General features: G+C 46.9%; 1 long non-coding RNA gene across 1 annotated transcript; it reads right to left on the reverse strand.

Annotated features, from left to right (window-relative positions):
• Positions 1-320: 320 nt before the first annotated feature.
• LOC121483862 lies at positions 321-13,655 on the reverse strand. The gene is made up of 3 exons (XR_005985873.1): positions 13,600-13,655; positions 1,428-1,562; positions 321-480 (listed from the first exon to the last, which is right to left on the reverse strand). It is a non-coding gene; the product is annotated as an uncharacterized LOC121483862 (long non-coding RNA).
• Positions 13,656-14,888: the final 1,233 nt, after the last annotated feature.

Raw genomic sequence — 14,888 nt, forward strand, 5'->3', positions numbered from 1 at the left:
CCTATAAATCTTTGTTTTTTTTCTAGTAAATAAGATTTATTTTGAAAATTGTCTTAAATGAATCAGGCTCCAAGTGTGAAGACATTTTAAGAATAATTAACTTTTGCCTTATTCTTAAAGAGTTCTTTCGATGGGAACAAAGAAAGAATTATATATCAGAAGGAAAGAAAAACACTTATGAACATGTATAATGTCTCCTCAACCTGAAAAGCAGGAAAGGATAATAAATAGCAAAAAAAAAAAAAAACCAGATAAAAATACTTCTATTACACCATATTGCAAGTGCATTTATAATTAGCAATGTATAACATTTATTTCCTTGACATTTCTCTTCCAAAGAGTTCACAGTGCTTCAGGGTCAGTTGAAACAGGGGAAGAATCTCAGGGAAGAATCCTTCACATAATAATAGGACCATTGGTGATAATGTCTCTCAGTTCTCTCCAAATCCATAAGGATGTATTTCCTGATGAGTGACTGAGCTGTGAAGAAAGAGATGAGAAACCCTCAGTCCTCTGATTACTTGTGTCAAAATATTTTACCCATAGTACTATGGAGAGTAAATTATCCTTATTAATAGGAAATAAGTTACAGATTGGAATCACAGCAATCAGATGGGCAGAGAAAAAACGCTTTGATTCCCTCTTCATCTTTTAAAGACAAAGGAGAGGGGATCCCTGGGTTGCGCAGCGGTTCGGCGCCTGCCTTTGGCCCAGGGCGCGATCCTGGAGACCCGGGATCGAATCCCACATCAGGCTCCCGGTGCATGGAGCCTGCTTCTCCCTCTGCCTGTGTCTCTGCCTCTCTCTCTCTCTCTGTGACTATCATAAATAAATAATAATAAAAAAATTAAAAAAAAATAAAGACAAAGGAGAGCTTTTCTATATACAAAGTCAGTTGTCAAGATAGCCTTAGGGAATAAGAGTCTGCAGCATGGAATCCCGCTGCACAGCCCGGATGCCCACGCTCCAGGTCTTCCTGATTCCAAATCCCTGGGCCTGTCCCCCAACACAGGCTGCCACCAGAGGTCATTTGCAATTGCTCTCTTAGGAGATCGGGGGAAGGGGGAAGGAGCTAGATAGGATGGGATAGGATTCGTGGAGGCTAAGAAAATTAAGGCATTCCACTTTAAGTTCAGCCTTAGCACACGTCCAGCCATCCCAGGCCCCTGTGAAGAAGACCTGAAATTTACATTACTTCGCTTACAGGAAAAAAACAAAAGTTTACAGGTTAATATCCTAGAAAGCCCCACATGAGCATAAGAACTGAGCCCAGGCCAAGGGCAGGAATCCCCTATTGGAATAAGAACAGAGCTCAATGCCTTTGAAGGCCCCATATCAAAATGTAAACAGAACTTGAGGAATTGCTCCAGCCCCTCTGGAGGTCCCTGAGACCAGCCCTTAAAACGAAGCTAAAACCCACCTTGGACCTTGGGGTCCAAGTCCCTGCTCCTCTGTGTCCGGTGTACTTGGACGCAAGCTTGAGCTTGTAAATCACCCCCATGTGTTTGCATTGGTGGGGCTTCTCTGTGGTTTCTCAGATTCCCAATCTTGGGCACAACAGTCTGAGATAAAAAAACAAAACCAAAAGAAGCTTGGACGCAGGCAGAGTGAACGCAGGTTTCTGAGTGATGCGGCAGAGATCCGGGGGCCTGGGGTCTCTTCATTGGAGGACCCTGCAGAATGGGGTGTGGGATGCTCAGCCCCAGAGCCAGAGGACCCAGCGTCCCCACCCAAATCCCGCCCATCAGCAACAGGCTTAGGGAGCAGCACAGTGCCACCTGCTGGAGGCCAGAGGCGCTAACGCCCACCCTGCCTCTGACCCTGCAGGTGCATCTCCCAGGCAGATGTGCACCTGACAATGAGCGCCAAGGCCCACCCCTGACCCCGCACAGACCACTCGCTGCTACCATGTTGTCGGACGACAGAGACTGCAGAGTTTCAGCTCTGCCAGGAAAGTAGGGTCTAGCTTCCTCTGTACTTTGTGCTTTATTTTCATTTATTTTCTTTGATTCTTTTGTATTAATTGCCTTATTTTAATTTTTATGTATGTATACCATATATATTTCTTACGTTTACTTTCTTGGTACTTTAATTGTGTTTCTTATTTTGGGATTTAGAATCTTTTAACAAGCAGGCCAAAATATCTGCTGTTTCTTTGGGGAGGGCAGTTGCTATTGTTTTTCTTGGTTTTTCTTTTTTTTCCTTCTTTCTTTTCTGGAAAACATAAAGAGATGGAGAAATTCACCTCCATACAATAACATGAGGTAGTACTCACAGCCAGGAAGTTCATCAATACGCATATATGATGTCTAACTACAGTTTAAAACAATGATTATAAAGATAGCAGCTGGGCTGGAAAAAGAGCACAGAAGAAAACTAGAGAATCCCTTACTGTTGAAATAAAAGAACTAAAATCTAGTCAGGAGAACATTATAAATACTATAACTGAGATGCAGTTCCAAGTGAAAGCCTTAAAAACAGGAAAGATTTCGGACTACAGAGGCAGACATAGTGAACTCAGCCACTTATTAAAACAGAAACATTCATATCATAGGAGACTCAGAAGATGAAGAGAGAGAAAAGGTGGGCCTTGCTCGGCCATTAGAAATGACAAATACTCACCATTAGCTTCAATGTGGATGGAACTGGAAGGTATTATGCTGAGTGAAGTAAGTCAATCAGAGAAGGACAAACACTGTATGTTCTCATTCATTTGGGGAATGTAGATAATAGTGAAAGGGAATATCAGGGAAGGGAGAAGGAATGTATGGGAAATATCAGAAAGGGAGACAGAACAAAAAGACTCCTGACTCTGAGAAATGAACTTGGGGTGATGGAAGTGGAGGAGGGTGGGGGTGGGGGTGAATGTGTGACGGGCACTGAGGGGGGCACTAGATGGTATTAGCACTGGGTGTTATTCCATATGTTGGCAAATTGAACACCAAAAACATTAATTTATTATTAAAAAAAGAAAGAAAGAAAGAAAGAGTGGCACCTGGGTGGCTTAGTCAGTTAAGCTTCTGCCTTAGGCTCAGATCATATTCCAGGAACCAAGGCAGCCTCCCTGTTCAGCAGGAAAACAGCTTCTCCCTCTCCCTCTGCCCCTCTTGCTCATTCTTTTTCGCTCCTCTCTCATTCAAAGAAATAAATATCATCTTTGAAAAAGAAACAACCAAATAAACCCATAAGGAAGAGAAATCTCCCATGTAGAAGAATTTCAAACAATTTGTGAAGACATTCCACCCTCAACTTGATGAGCATAGCTTCCCACTCTTATGTGTGGAATACACATAGTAACTTCCTTCTACAAAACATATTATGAAAAAGTTAAAATAATAATAATAATAATAATAATAATAATAATAATAATAATAAAGAATCACTTTACGATAGGGAAAGCTGACAAACACTACCTCAGCAGGATGATCAGATCGGTACAAAGACTGATAAGTCACATGATAATATCTATTCTTTATATAATAAAAATGGCAGTATATCGCTGTATATACTCCACAAAAACAGATCAATCATGAGACAAATGAGAGACATGTCCCAACTGAGGGAAATTTTACAAAATACTCTACTTCTCAAAGTGTTCCAGTTCAACAACAAGGAAAGGCTGAAAGACTGTCACAATCCAGAGGAGCCTAAGACAACATGAGGACAAATATAATGTGATATGAGGGATGGTTACTTAGCAAAACTAAGGAAATCTGAATAAAGAATGGTCTTTGGTTAATGCGAATATTTTAATATTGATTCATTAGCTAATATTTGTACCGTACTAATATAAGATATCAATAATTGGAGAAATTGAGTGCAAGTGCATGAGAATTCTCTGTAGTATCTTCTCAATTTCCCTATAAATCTTTGATTCTTTTCTAATCAATAAGATTTATTTTGAAAATTGACTTAAAAGAATCAGGCTCCAAGGGTGAAGCCATTTTTAGAATAATTTAATTAACTTACGCCTTATTCTTAAGGAGTTCCTTTGATGGGAACAAAGTAAGAATTTTATATCAGAAGGAAAGAAAAACACTTATGAACACGTATAATGCCTCCTCCACCTGAAAAGCAGGAAAGGATAATAAATAGCAAAAATCAGACAAAAAAACTTCTATTTTAAAAGACACAATACTGCAAGTGCATTTCAAATCAGCAATGCAGGCATACCTGGGTGGCACAGTGGTTCAGCACCTGCCTTTGGCCCAGGGCATGATCCTAGAGACCGAGGATCAACCCCACATGGGGCTCGCGGTGCATGGACCTGCTTCTCCCTCTGCCTGTGTCTCAGCCTCTCTCTCTCTCTCTCTCTCTGTATGACTATCATAAATAAGTAAAAAATAAAAAGAAAAAATAAAATCTTTACAAAAATACAAAAATAAAAAAATAAAATAATCAGTACATAACATTTATTTCTCTGACATTTGTCTTCCAAATAGTTCACAGTGTTTCAGTGTCAGTTGAAATAGGGGAAGAATCTCGGGAAGAATCCTTCATATAATAATAGGACCATTGGTAATTGGTAATGATGTCTCTCAGTTCTTTCCAAGTCCATAAAGATGTATTTCCTGATGAGTGACTGAGCTGTGAAGAAAGAGATGAGAAACCCTCATCCCTCTGGATTCCTTGTGTCAGAATATTTTAACCATGGTACTACGGATAGTAAATTAACCTTATTAACAGGAAATACATCTCAGATTGGAATCTGAGCAATCAGATGGGCAGAGAAAAACGCTTTGACTCGCTCTTCATCTTTTAAAGACAAAGGAGAGCTTTTGTATGTACAAAGTCAGTTGTCAAGATAGCCTTAGGGAATAAGAGTCTGCAGGATGGAATCCGGCTGCACAGCTGGGATGCCAGCGCTCCACGTCTTCCTGATCCCCAAACCCTGGGCCTGTCCCCCAACACATGCTGCTATGCTGAAGTCATTGCAATTGCTCCCTTAAGAGCTCCAAGGGAGGGGGAAGGAGCTAGATAGGATGGGACCGGACTCGTGGAGGCCGAGAAAATTAAGGTGGTTCGGGGCCCCGGGGCTTCTCAGTAGGGAACACGGGGCTTCTGAGGCCAGAGGGAGCAACAGCAGCCAACAACACAAGGCTACATGGTTGGGTACTGGCGATGACCCCTGTGCCCCCACCCCCGGGGCCTCGGGGAAGAGGAGGTCACTAGGATAGGGCCTCCAGGGGTTGCCATGACAGCTGAACCCCAAATGGGGTGAGTGATGGCACCCTGGGAAGCAGGGGGCTGGGGTGAGGGCAGGAAGGGGACCTGGGTGCCAGGCAGCATTGCCGTGGCTGGAGCAGGACACACATCGATCCGATGGGGGTCGGATGGGTCAGGGTGACACCCACATTCCGTGCTTTATATATTTCTAAATTCTATGCATTTTATTTGAGACAATTTGCAATCTGTAAACATACATAGTATGATGACCCCCAGATAATGTCCCCGGTCTAGCCAGGGCCCTGCACTGACCACACGGGGCCCAAGGGGCAGGTGCCACAGCAAACCCCAGACTGGGGTCACCTTTATCTGCAGACATCTCTGTGGGCAACTTAGAGAAAGGGGATATCTTGTGTCCGCCGGCCCGACACGCCATCCCCCTCATTCCCCACACCCACATCATCCCACTACATCATCATCCCCCATAGCGTCCCCCCTACATCATCCCCCTCACATCCACACAGCCCCACACAATCCCCACCCACACTATACCCCAACACCATCCCCCCTACACCATCCCCATACTCCACCACCATCATACCCCTGCCCCCACACCATCCACCCCCACACCATCAGCTCCCAGCAAGGACCCAGTGCAGCTGCCCCCTGTGGGACATGCTCAGCCTCCCTGGGGTTCTATGGATACCCTGCTCCCATCAGAAACACGGGTGTCCCATTGAGTACCCAGGGGTTTCAGGGAGGAGGGGAGACAGGGAGCCCCGCACAGTGTGGGTGCAGGTGGGTGGAGCAGAGGATGCACTGTGCCCTGCCTCCTCCCACTGTCGATCCTGGAGGGCGGCACACCCTGCACAAGACACCAGCCCCTAACCCAGAGGGACCCGGGTTGTCCTGGCCCCGGCTCTGTGGGTCCTGGGGTGATTTGAGCCCCCCTGCAGGCCCAACACAAAGGCTAATGGGATCCAGCCCCCCATGGCCCTGGGCAGGCCTGGATTCTGGTCCCTGGGCATACCCCACAGATCCAGGTCGCTGACCTAGGGCAGCCCTGGGGATCCCGGGACACCCCAGGGTGGGGAGAGCAGGGGTAGGCCGGTGGGCCACACCCGCACCCACACCAGGAGGCAAGCTCCTCCAGGTGTTGCGGCCCCAGGGGGCCCGAGGCCGGGGTCCAGCTGCCCTGTGGTGACCAAGCACAGGAGCCCATGAGCTGCAGGTCCAGGTCATCTCTGCTGTCCTCAGAACCGTCTCTCAGGCTGAAACCTCAGGACACATGCCCCCACCCGGAGTCCACAAATGGTCCCAGGTGGGGGACTGCAGCACTCACCCCCCCACCCCGTATGATTCTTGCCCTCCCCTAAAGGACAGAAAGGTCTCCGTCCCCAGGGGAAGGCTCTGACCTGTTTTCTGTGGAAAATCAATAAAGTGGTGTGGTGCGAAAATGCACAGCCAGCCCGTTTCTGTGTCTCCCAGAAATCTGTGCCAGGGGGGTGGGGAGACCCCCAGATAGGAGGACGGGGCACCACCCAGGCCCCAACCACCCCCTGTAGGTGCGCCGCCAGGCACACACAGCTGACATCCCAACGTGCCTTCCAGGGGCGGCTAGACCCCAGGTCAGGACCCCACAGACTTTTCTGGGACTCAGCCTGTGCCCCGTGGGCCAGGAGGAGCTGGGACAGAGTGACATCCAGGGAGCCTCAAGTCACCAGGATCTGTGAAAAAAACTACCTGGGAGGTCTGTGCTCCCTCTGTCAAGGGGGCTGGAGCTAGCCAGGTTCCGGGGCAATTACTCCCCTCCCCTGTCCTCCTCTCTGTGTGCCTGGGGCACAGAGGGCCTGCGGGGCAGTCAGCGTGGTCCTGGAAGGGATGTCAGGATAGCAGGCTCTTGTGTTGTGCCAAGATTGCGAAACCGAGAAACCACTGAGGAGCCGACACCGATGCAATCACACGAGGTTTTATTTACAAGCTCGGGCTTGGGTCCAAGTGCACCTGACACAGCGGAGCAGGGACTTGGACCCCGAGACTAAGAGGCATAGCAGCTTTATAGGGCCAGTGGCCCATGGGATACGCAGAAAGTTGCACAGTCATGTAGATCCAAACGCAGGTGGCCGATTTAATTACACCTTACCCTATTGTATCCACTTGAGCTGGCCTATTACTGTGGTCAGAATTGGCGTGCAGTTTTGGTGGGTACAAAGCAGGGTTACATTGTTATGAGAGGATTTCCGATTAGGGTGTGCCCAGCAGCTCCTCTAGGGTGGGGCAGCGCCTTAAGCAATAAGCAGGTCATGTGGGGGTCATAGGGGAGGTGGCAGGTGTAGCACAAAATGGAATCAGTCCTGCTCTCCTTGTCCATGGGTAGGGGATTTTTGTTAAATTTCGTGGGTCCTACACTTGCAGCTCACTCCCCTGGTCACCCTCACCAGGTGGACAGTGGGTGCACACCTTGTGGTGCTGGATCGCTCACACCAGAGTGTGGAGGGCACCCTCTTCGGCCTAGTGAGTAGGGGCTGGGTGAGCATGGGGCTCGGCCTGAAGGACAGGCAGCACAGGGGACCGAAGAACCCCAGCCCCTTCCTGACCCTGACTCCCACACACAGGCAGCCCCAGGGCTGCTGGAATGTGGCGGAGTCGGACCTTCCAGCTCAGCTAACCCTACAGTGGAAAGTCACTGCAGGAGCGAGCCCCGGGTCGGCCAGGAGAGCCAAGCTGGCCACCCAGCGCCAGCACCAGAAATGATGATGTGCCAACCCTCTCGGCATTTGGGTGACCCAGTCAGAGGATCAGATAGCTGCATGTGATAGCTGCATGTGATAGACACACACACCCCAAAACCAACAAAAGTCGGAATACCCCCAATGTTGTCAAACAGCAGCCGGATGGTTAAATACACGACGCTGTGCTCCTCAATAGGATACATGGAAGACGCTATGAGCCAGGATGCAGAGGTGCTGGAGGCACGGAGATATGCCTGTTGGGTTCCAAGAAGGAGCACAGAGGGGCAGGAAGCATCCTACGGAGCGGGGGGGCCCTCTTAGGAAAGGACACCAGGTCCCTGTGAAGGCTAAGGATGGTATAATCTGTCCTCCTCTCTTTCAGCTTCTGGTTTTCCTTCTACATGCCATTTTCCTCAATCATAATAGCAAAATTTTATTTTATTTATTTATTATTTATTTATGATAGTCACACACACACACACACACACAGAGAGAGAGAGAGAGAGAGAGAGAGAGGCAGAGACACAGGCAGAGGGAGAAGCAGGCTCCATGCACGGGGAGCCCGACGTGGGATTCGATCCTGGGTATCCAGGTTCGTGCCCTGGGCCAAAGGTAGGCGCCAAAATGCAGTGCCACCCCGGGATCTCCTATTTTATGTGTTTAAATTTCTTTTTATTGGAGTCCAATTTGTATGAATTCTTTCTTCAGCAAGGGTGTCATTCAGGATAGAAGGAGAGATAAAGAGTTTCACGGACAGGCAAAATATAAAGGTGTTCATGACCATTAAACCAGTTCCAGTAAGAAATTTTAAGAGGGACTCTTCTAGTGGGGGAAAAAAAGAGACCAAAAGCAACAAAGGCTAGAAAGGACCAGAGAACATCACCAGAAACACCAACTCCACTGGTAACACAAAGGCACTTAGTTCATATCTTTCAATAATCACTCTGAATGCTGATAGGCTAAATGCTCCAATCAAAAGATATAGGGTATCAGAGTGGCTTAAAAATCATGATCTGGGATGCCTGGGTGGCTCAGGGGTTGAGCCTCTGACTTTAACTCAGGGTGTGATCCTGGAGTCTGGGATCCAGTCCCATATTGGGCCCCTGGTGGGGAGCCTGTTTTTCTCTCTGCATCATTTTCTGCCTCTCTCTCTCTCTCTCTCTCTCTCTCTCTCTCTCACTCTCTCTCTCACTCTCACTCTCTCATAAATAAAATCGTTATTAAAAAAACAAGATCCATCTGTATGCTGCCTACATAATGCTCACCTTAGACCTATAGACACCAGCAGATTGAAAGTCAGGGGAAGGAAAATCATCTATCACGCTAATGGACATCAAAAGAAAGCTGGAGGACTCATACTTATATCAGACAAACTAGATTTCAAATCAAACCCTGGGGTACATTTGGTGGCTCAGTGGTTGAGCATCTGCCTTTGGCTCAGGGTGTGATCCTGGGATCCCAGGATCAAGTCCCACATTGGCCTTCCTTTGGGGAGCCTGCCTCTCCCTCTGCCTATGTTTCTGCCTCTGCTTCTCTGTATCTCTCATGAATAAATAAATAAAATATTTAAATTTCCAAAAAGAAAGAACAAATACTGTAAGAAGAGATTAAGAAGGGCATTATTTCATAATTAAAAAGACTCTCTATCAAGATCAGACAACTAAATATTTATGCTGCCAACAGGGAGTACCTAAATATAGAAACCAATTAACAACAAACGTACAGGAACTCACTGATAATAATACAATGACAGGGGATTTTAACACCACTTAAGGCAATGGACCGATCGACTATGCAGAAAATCAACAGGGGAACAATAGCCTTGACACACTGGACCACAGCGACTCAACAGATATAGTCAAAACATTTCATCCTAAAGCAAAATACACATTCCTTTCAAGTGCACATGGGACATTCTCCAGAACAGATCATATCATGGGCCACAAATCAGCCCTCAACAGGTACAACAGGTACAAGAAGGTTGATGTCACACCCTGTACATTTTCGGACCACGACGCTATGAAACTCGAAGTCGACAGTAAGAAAAAATTTGGACAGACCAAAAAAACGTGGAGATTTTGAACATCCTACGAGAGAATGAATGGAGCAACCAGGAAATTAAAGAGAAAATTTAAAACAAATGAAAATGAAAACATGTTTCTCCAAACCTCTGGAATGTAGCAAAGGCAGACCTAAGAGGGAAGTAGCAATACAGGCCTACCTCAAGGAACAAGAAGTCTCCAATACACAACCTAACCCTACACCTAAAGGAGCTGGCAAAGGAATAGCAAACAAAGCCTAAAGCCTACAGAAGAAGGGAAAAAATAAAGATGAGAGCAGACATAAACAATACAGAAACCACAAAACAGTCGAATGGAATAACGAAACTAAGAGCTGGTTCTTCAAAATAATTAATAAAATGGATCAATCCCTAGCCAGCCTTATCCACAAGAAAAGAGACAAGACTTAAATAAATAAAATCACAAATGAGAGAAGAGAGATCACAATCAACACCAGAAAAACAAGACAATTATAAGGGAAAACTATGAAAGACTATACGCTAACAAACTGGGAGACCTGGAAGAAATGGACAAATCCCTAGAAATGTGCAAACGAGCAACACTGAAATAGGAAGAAACAGAAAATGTGAACAGACCCATAACTAGCAATGGAATTGAATCAGCAAGGCACCTGGGTGCCTCAGTGGTTGATCATCTGCTTTGGCTCAGATCATGATCCGGGGTCCTGGGGGATCAAGTCCCACATCTGGCTCCCTGCATGGAGCCTCATTTTCCCTCTGCCGATACCTCTGCCTCTCTGTGTCTCTCATGAATTCATAAATAAAATCTTTAAAAAAGAAAAAAGATAAAAAGACGAGAAAGGACCCAAATAAAATCACAAATGAGAAAAGAGAAATAACAACACTAGAGAAATACAAAGGTTTATAAGAGAACATTATGAAAAATTATATGCCAGCAACCTCGAACCTGGAAGAAATAGATCAATTCCTAGAAATATATAACATAGCAAAAATAAAAAAGGAAGAAATAAGAAATTTGAACAGACAGATAACCAGCAAAGAAATTGAATCAGCAATCAAGAACCTCCCAACAGGAGACGCTTAGATCAATAGAACAAAAGGGAAAGCCGAAACAAGATAGAAACCTGTAACTCTATGATCCATTAATCGACAACAAGGCAGGAAGGAATATCCAATGGCACAAAGCAGTCTCTTCAACAAACCCTAACCCTGACCCCAGGATAAGAACAAATGGTGTTGGGAAAACCAGGCAGCCACATGCAGAAGAATGAACCTGGACTCCTCTCTTATACCATATAAATTCAAAATGGACGAAAGACCTAAATGTGAGACCTGAAACCATAAAAAGAAGAAAAAATAGGCAGCACCGTCTTTGACATTGGCCATTGGATCTTCTTTCTAGAAATGCCTCTGAGGCGAGGGAAACAAAAGCAAAAATACTCTTGGGGCTTCATCAAATTGAAAAGCTTCCCCAAAGTGAAGGAAACAACCAAAGCTCAAAGGCAACATACAAAACGAGAGGAGATATTTGTAAACAAAACATCCAATAAAGAGTTAGTATCCAAAACACATAAAGCAAATATAAATCTCAGCATCCTAAACACAAAGTATCCAACTGCAGATGGGCAGAAGACATGAATGGACTTTGTCTCTGGCAAGACATCCAGATGGCCGCCAGACACACGGAAAGACACTCAGCGTCACCCATCATCAAGGAAATGCAAACCAAAACCACAATGAGATGTCACCTGACAGCCGTCAGAATGGCTAAAATTAACAACACAAGAAATAATAGGTGTTGGTGAGGCTATGGAGAAGGGGGAGCCCCCTTACACTCCTGGTGGGCATGCGAACAGGTGCAGTCACTGTGGAAAACAGTGTGGAGGGTCCTCGAGAAGTTCAAAGTAGAGCTACCCTACAATTCCAAAACTGCACAGCTAGGTATTTACCCCGAGGATACAAAAGTAGTTTAGTAGATTCGAGGAGGGACACGCAGCCCACTGTTTGTAGCAGCGTTATCAACAACAGCCAAACTGTGCATACAGCCCAGATGTCCATCGGCAGACGAATGGGCAGAGACGATGTGGTAAATATACACACTGCGACATCACTCGGTCATCAGAAGGGATGAAATGAAGCCATTTACAATGACGTGGGAGAAGTGGAAAGGACTTATGCTAAATGAACTCAGTCAGTCAGAGAAAGACAGATACCAAATACCATACAATTGCATTCACATGTGAATTTTAAGAAACCAAACAAACTGGCAAAGGGGCGGAGGGGGGGATGAGAGAAGCAAACCAGGAAACACACTCTTAACTACAGAGAATAAACTAATAAATACCAGAGGAAGGTGGGGGGGATGGAGAATCAGGGGATGGGAATAGTGGAGGGCACCTGTGACCAGTACCAGCCGTTGTATCCAAGGGTTGAATCACTATGTGGTAAACCTGAAACTATATCCTACTGTGTTTACAAACAGGAATGCAAGTAAAACTTTAAAATAATAATTGGTAGTATTGATGAAACATGCACGCACAAGAGTTATCTTGTGCAACTGAAAATCCAAATAAATAGTATTTAGAGCCACAAATCCCCTCCTTAGCTCAGCTCAGGAGAAGCCTGCCATGTCTATTCTGACCCCAGCAGAAGCCTGGAATTGATTCTCTGGGGAGGCCACTGACTTGGTGGACTCAGGCAATCTTTGAACCCAAAACCTAAATAGAGTGCATAAAAGTATACCGCCGAATATACTAGAGTCCCAGTGCAGGCACATGCCAAGACCCCAATCTAACCGTACACAGACATAACCCTAACCCTACACTTAAGCCTAATGTTAACCTAACCCTGAAACAAGACCTATCACTAATCGAAAACCAAACACAAACCCCAAGACCGAAACACATTCACTGAACCTTCCTGCCAACCCTCACCCTAACTCCTAAACCTATTCTAAACCCTTAACCCTGACCCCTACCTTAAATCTAACCCTAACCCTAACCTCTAACTCTAACCTTAACTTAATGGACTCAAATCCTATTCCTAACCTTAACCTGTACCCTAACGCTAACCCTGTAATATTAACCCTATCTCATACCCCAAACTGTACCCTAACCCTACCCTAAAACTAACCCCTAACCCACTCCCTAACCCTATCTCTTACCCTTTTCCAAAACCGTACCCTGACCCTGACCTGACCCTAACACCTACCCAAACAGTAACCCTAACCCTAGCCCTAACCCCTATCCTAACCCTAACCCTTGCCCTAACCCCAAACCTAGCCCTAACTTTAACCCTAACGCCTAACCCTAACCCCTAACCCCAACGCAGAGCCTAACCCCTAACCCTAACTGCAAACCTAAGCCCAACCCTAACTCTAACCATAACCCTAACACCAACTCTTAACCTCCTGCCCTAATCCCTAAAGCCTAAACCCTAACCCTAACTCTAAATCCTGTGCCTAACCCTAACCCTAACCCCTTTCCCTAATCCCTAACCCCCATCCTAACTCCTAACCACTGACCCTTACCCTTTTCCCTCCCCCTAACCTCTAATCCGTAACCATAAGCATAATCACTAACCCCTAACATCTCACCTAACCCTAACCACCAATTGCTGCCTCTTCCCTGACCCTACCATTCATTCTACCCATTCACTTACCCTGTGGTTCTGAGGAGTCCCTTCTGATGTGGACGTGGCCCCCAACGGCACCTCTAGAGTCCTCCAGGGGGTCCTGAGGAAGCCGGGCTCCTGTGAGTGCGGACGTGGGCCCACGTGTTCCTGAGTCATAGTCAGTGGGTGCTGAGGAGGCCGGGGCTCCTGTCACCGTAGATGCGGCCCCCAGGTTCCAGAAGCCTCAACCTATGTCCTGAGGGGCCCGGGAGCTCCTGCCAGAGTGGACGCGGGCCCACCTCTTCCTGAAGCCTCCCCGCGGGTCCGAGGCGGCCCAGGGGCTCCTGTCAGCGTGGATGCGGGCCCACATCTTCCTGAAGCCTCACCGCGGGTCCTGAGGAGACGGGGGCTCCTGTCAGCTTGAACGCGGCCCAATGTCCCCCTGAAGACTCCCTGCGTGTCCTGTGACGTCCTCCTCAGGCCTCCCGAGCACAGGCAGGCTCCTGTTAGTGCAGGCGGAAATGGCCTCCTGAGCATGTGTGCCCCCTGGGCGGGGCTCCAGCTCGGGCGCCCCCTGCGGGAGGCTCAGGCACTGCAAGAGGCCGGGCAGGAGGCAGCTTGCCCCCGCCAGGGCCGCACCTGCCTCCTTCCAGGCTCCAGCTGAGGCCTGCGAGCTTCGGAATCATCTCACTGAAACGGAGCCCAACACTGGCTTCCCAGAAACACTTAAGGACAATGAATGGAGCCCACAGGACGCAAAATGAAATGTGGACCAGACTTTTACCACATCCTACAAAACTCACTCAACCCTCTTCCACTGGGGCAGCCGCTCTGGAAACAGTTTGGAGGCTCCACAGGAAGATACAAATAGAGCCACCCTGCGACCGGCAGGTGCACGGCCTGGAGCTCACTCCGAAGATACAGATGCAGTGAGACATGGGCACCTGCACCCCGATGTCCACAGCAGCCGGGTCGACAGTAGCCACACTGTGGGAGGAGCCTCGGTAGCCTCGGGCAGATGATGGATAAAGAGGATGGGAGATAGATGATGGTCATGGATGATAGATAGATGATAGGAATGGTACTCAGCTATCAAAGAGAAGGAAATCTTGCCATTTGCAATGACGTGGATAGAACTAGAGGGATCGTGTTAAGTGAAATAATTCAGTCGGGAAAGAGAATCACCATGTGGTGCCATTCATAGGAGGAATTAAAGAAGCAAAGCACATGAACATCTGTGAAGGGAAGCATAAACAAATAGGATGAAAACAGATGCAGGAAATACACACTCTTAATCATAGGAAACAAACTGAGGGTCGCTGGAGGGGAGAGGGGGG

This window comes from Vulpes lagopus, unplaced genomic scaffold, assembly GCF_018345385.1.
Source record: "Vulpes lagopus strain Blue_001 unplaced genomic scaffold, ASM1834538v1 ctg257, whole genome shotgun sequence".
Taxonomy (NCBI): Eukaryota; Metazoa; Chordata; class Mammalia; order Carnivora; family Canidae; genus Vulpes; species Vulpes lagopus.